The sequence below is a fragment of the Trifolium pratense genome, linkage group LG2 (assembly GCF_020283565.1).
Source record: "Trifolium pratense cultivar HEN17-A07 linkage group LG2, ARS_RC_1.1, whole genome shotgun sequence".
NCBI classification, from domain to species: Eukaryota; Viridiplantae; Streptophyta; class Magnoliopsida; order Fabales; family Fabaceae; genus Trifolium; species Trifolium pratense.
Genome location: NC_060060.1, coordinates 9,019,745 through 9,025,129, shown reverse-complemented (window position 1 = coordinate 9,025,129; position 5,385 = coordinate 9,019,745). Strand labels below are relative to the sequence as shown.

Below are 5,385 nucleotides of genomic sequence, written 5' to 3'. Positions count from 1 at the left end.
AAAAAGATAAATAAATATTAAAATATATGTATGCGGTTTGGTTCGGTTTGGATCGGTTTTAAGAAATCAATCTGAAATCCGATCCGATCCAGCGGTTTTCACAAAAGAACATCCAAACACATCCAAAAAACTTCGATTTTTTGCGGTTTTCGGTTTTATTGGATCGGTTTTCGGTTTTTATTTGGATTGGTTTGGATTTGAGCACCCCTACCGTTTAGGTAATATATTTATCATCAATAACAAGATTATAGGAAAAAACAAAAACAATAATAAGATTATATATAAATCTGTGCTTAAAAATAGAAAGAAAAATATATATATATATATATATATATATATATATATATATATATATATATATATATATATATATATATATATATATATATATTATATACAAAAAAAAAATTATAGAAAGTTTAGTCGATATAAAAATAAAATTAGATAGGCTTATTTTTTCAACAAACCTAACTCAAGCGTCGTATGTACAATTCCTAATTAGCACAGCTCCTCCATCTCACAAAGCCACACAACTACGTACGTCCAAAACCTTACCTTCACAATTGCGAATCACATTGGTCGTCGTCATGTCACCAAGACAGTTGGTGGTGCGATCAACCCTATCACTGTTGAGACACCACCACACCCTTTTATGGGGTTGTCAAGGCCGCTACCACAAATGATGGTGGTTGCTTTTGTCGTCTCGGTTGCAGATCGCAACACATGGATGAGACAGTCAATGGAATACGATCTATAACGCGACCTCATTCATGTTGTTGCAATTGGATCGACGATAATAAGAAAGATGTTCGGGTTCAACCGAGAAAGGTTTGTTTGGATCAGAACAGGCACAGATTTTCTGGTTCAACCAGAAGCTTTGTTGGATGCCCTAGCCATTAATTTTAAATCAGTTTGGGTGGTTCTATCTCTATGTTATGTTTTTGTTGGAAAACCTTCACGGCCTGATTCTTCAAGATCTGCCTTGGCCTAACAATGCTCGGAAGGTATAGGTGCGTGAATATAGGGGTGTACGTGGGCCGACACTACAAGAAAAAACGGGATTAGCTACGATGGCGTTTTTAGCTAATGCGTAGCTAATCTCTAGTAAAACAGAGTTAGCTACAGATTTGTTGTGAATTAGCTGTCATATGGGCGTAGCATGGATTGGGCGGCAAATCATCTATAAAAAAATTTCCTAGCTAATTTGCAACTAATATATTGAGAATCCTAGCTAATTCCCAATAAATACATAGTTAAATATTGTTAAAAAATTTATGTTTCCTAGCGATTTCGAAGCTAAATTCAAGCTTTTTAGAAAAAAAAATTATAATTATAAAATGCTAATTATGAAGCCATGCCCAAAACAGAGCTAATTATAAATTAATTATCATCCGTTACAAATTTGAAAAAAGCTAAATTAAATGAAGCAAATATGCATGTTATACTTGGAAATTTTCAAAGATTTTAAGTGTTAAAGGAAGTACCAATATGTCCCCCTTTCCATGAATTGACCCAAGTCATAAATGAACTCCATTGCTGAATACAGACACACACAAAAACATCATAAAGAAACTCCATTGTTGAATATACCTTAACCAAGTGCACAGGGATGTCTATGATTTTGATGTCGTCCTTAACCAAATCAACTTCCTGCAAATCAAAACAAGGAATATAAGCATTGTTTAAATAGATTTTCAGAAAAAGCACAGAGAAGAAACTCAAGTATTGTGCAAATATATAGTTGTGAAGCATAAGTCAAGATAAGATGTGTTACTTTGAATTTATTAACAGGAAAATCCCAAGATAACTCAACCACATCAAACAAAAACATGAGTGAAGTAATAAAAAAGACTAGCAGAAAGATAAGAGTGAAAAGAAAAAATTAAATCACTAAGTACCAGACAAAAAATAAATCATTCAGTTGGATCCAATGATCATCCAACAAAAACTAAAACACCAAGTACCAGACGAGTTTTGTGAAAAGAATGTGAAAAGAACTTAAACCTATGTATAGTGCGAGATCAACGAAAAGTAATAAATTCGTTCAATTCAATTGAGTATAATTACAGATCTGATAAATCCGTTCAATTCAATTGAGTATAATTACATATCTGAGAACAATACAAGTATGTATAGTTGTATAGTCCCTAGACTATGTATTTTTAAATTGTGTCGTGTTTCATATAAATTTCAATGAGACTATATAATTTTCCCTCATAAGAAAAGAGTGGAACATCAAAATAATTGTTTCCTATAGCTCCATGAAGAATGATAATGACCTCTTCTTCTTGGGTAACTAACAAATATCAACATGGTTGTATGCTTAACTCTACCTTACTTCAAGAAAGTAAACCATATTTGCAGATGCAAGTTCCAAGTTTTTTCAATAAATTTAAAACCATACCTTTCTGCGACGTGGAGGCAGAATGGTTCAGTATTATTATGCAGTAGATTGACAATATCCAGAGTCTTTGGAGAAGAATCTTGACGGATTCCTCGCTGACAAACACAATATGCAAAGATGGTTCATAAGTAATATATACACATTAATGAGAAGATTAGTAATTAAATAGTAAACCAAAGCAAGCAAACACTAATTACCTAGATCAATAACAGATACAAATTAAGCAACCTACCCTGTTCAAGAAACAATTAAAAGCGCATGAGTTTTTTTCCTTTTAAAAGCGCACGCGTGCGTGCACACACACACACACAATAATTCAACCAGAACAAACCAAATTCCAATTATAGGAATCAACAAGCCTAACTGAATCTCAAGGTTAACTAATAATGAATTCATAAAGACCAAGCATGTGTTTGAAGGAGTACCTTGTCAACATCCATATGGCTGGTAAGAGCTGAACCAGAAGTTGGACCAAAACCAGACACAATATTAAGAACCTCCAGTAGAAGGTCAACCTATCACGAAACAAGAATTTTAAGATATCTCCTTGGACCACATTTAGTTTCTCTAACAAGGATAACATTGCATATGTCATGCTAACAACAAAATCTACATTATTATCATAGTGACATTAAGGTAGTAACAACCTGCATCTGATATGATCGCATTCCAACAAAATTATGCCACCATTTTGAGCTATTGTAAAGGAAAACTTGAAGCCACAATATCTGCTATAGCCATATTTGTAGGCAAGTTGAGCATAAACATTAAAAGCATAAGACACTAACCTTCCCTATAAGCATTTCAAAATAGTCACAAAAATATAGCATTGTGTAATGCGTTTATACAAGGAACCTAAACAAGACAAGGTTGTAGTGTTAAGGTAAACAGAAGTAAACAAACAGAAATAAATTCACTATTGTACTTGATCACACCTATCCTTCCCTAGGTACTAGACATTTTATGTGGTTGCACAGATTCACAAAACCATAAACAAATAAAAGAAGAAACAAGCAATTCAACCGAGTACCATTACATATATATGAAGTGTGACAAATATTACTAGCGTAATCCAAAGGTTGCACAAGATATATCACAGATCCAAAGAGAAGGAAAGTTCATATATAACTTAATCCAATAAAATCTTGACACATAGTACCTTAAAAGTCACAACACATCAATTTCTACTATGAAAAATCACAACACATCAAGGAGAAACTGATTTCCAGAGTTAACTTTCACACATAGATACACAGATGATCGATATGAAATAAGTACATTAAATAAAACTACAGAACACCATTAAAAACTGTGATATCCTGAACAAGTTATTTTGGAATAATCTGGTCAAACAAGTAAAACAAAAGTAACTTTCATCACCTAAATCTAAATTTAGAAGTTAGAAGCAGTTAACTTTCAACAAACATCTTAAAATGATTAAACATATTAAGGAAGCAAATTAGCAGAAGATAAATGTGGCATCCACAATCAAGAAACACCAGTAAATGAACTTACCAGCTTTCTCTACTTTGGTATCTGACCACTGAAGTAAAATATCTGTCTCTTGTTGTAGACTTACCGGCATCTGGATAGTCCGTTCATCAACCACTGAGGTCAAGTTTGGTCAGAGGAATGGTGATTAGAGGCATTCCTTTTGACTTTAGAGAAATTAATTTAGTAGAATTAATACCTAAAATACTAGCAAGAATGTTTAATGGAGCGGATGAAGATATACCAAAGCGTGAAGTAATTGATGTCATTGCAACGTTCCTGAGCCTAGTAATCTCGCTGATAGTAGTAGCCTTCAAATTTTCAGGAAAAACACTTCTTCCAAGCTTTTGAACATCATTATTACCAATGCACCGCAATGCATTTTCACATGCTTATTTGCCAAACAGTAATTAAGCATACAAAAACAAAAGAAACTCAAATTTCAAATTGAAAGTATCAAAGACTACAGGCACCGTACACTACTCATTACAATCCATCAAATATAAATAACCCCTTCACAATAAGTATAGCTATAAAGTAGTTTGCAATGAAGACTTGACTGTAGAAGTGTTATTTTGAACGCTGAAAATTACACATTGGATAGCTATCTATATACTGTCATAAGTTATAACTACATAAGTATATTCATACTAAGGCATGCATACCTCTAAGCTATGTAAGACTTTCGTCTAACTTTCAATTCATTTTTTATCAAAAGACATAGCTGCTAAGGTTTATATGAATAAACTATGAAAAAAAGCTGCATTTGTTAACTTACTAAACCATATCACAAATCACCTACACTAGAAAAAAGGCAATCATTATGAACATATATAAAGAAAGTGACAATCAATATACAGAGGGATTATTATCTCAACACAAAGTTTTTTTGTAAGAATAAGAATTATGTATCATCTAAATACCAGCCACCGGAAATGTGAATCATAGAATCAATCCAATAAGTATCATCTAATTCTATCGCATAAAGTAAAGTGAATTCAGTAACCTGAATTCAAATTTTGCAAAACCTAATTGTCAATTTGGTGAACAAATTCAGTAACCTAAATTCAATTTTTGCAAAACCTAATGAATTCAATTTATGCAAAACCTAAACATGAAATTCATAGGGTTCAAATCCAAAGCGCAATTAGTGAAAAGGAACTAAGTTAGAGTGTCGAAATTTAACATACACTACAATCGGAGAAGAAACAGAGGAGAACATCAAATTTCAACGAAGAATAACAACCATGAGAGGGATAGAAAACGAACAACAATTTATAGAGAGAAGGAGAAATACAACGAAGAGAATCGAGTCCATATCGGAGCGAGATCGTGAACGGAGCAAGACCGGAGCGAGATTGCAGCGAGAATGAGATCGGAGCGAGGTCGCAGTGTGAAGGAGATCGGAGCGAGATCGGGAGCGGTTTCACCGTAGAGAAGCGGTGTCGTGTTCTGAGATAACAATGAGATAAAGCCTTAAAACATAAATA

The 5,385-nt window shown here is 33.3% G+C and overlaps 1 long non-coding RNA gene across 3 annotated transcripts; it reads right to left on the bottom strand.

Annotated features, from left to right (window-relative positions):
• Nucleotides 1-1,205: 1,205 nt before the first annotated feature.
• Nucleotides 1,206-5,357, bottom strand: LOC123905773. 3 transcript variants are annotated; one of them, XR_006808499.1, is made up of 7 exons: nt 4,140-5,357; nt 3,920-4,012; nt 3,052-3,135; nt 2,830-2,919; nt 2,602-2,637; nt 2,405-2,499; nt 1,206-1,650 (listed from the first exon to the last, which is right to left on the bottom strand). It is a non-coding gene; the product is annotated as an uncharacterized LOC123905773 (long non-coding RNA). The 3 variants fall into 3 exon arrangements; XR_006808498.1 differs by having other exon boundaries at nt 3,052-3,132; nt 4,140-5,349; XR_006808500.1 differs by lacking the exon at nt 3,052-3,135 and having other exon boundaries at nt 4,140-5,354.
• Nucleotides 5,358-5,385: the final 28 nt, after the last annotated feature.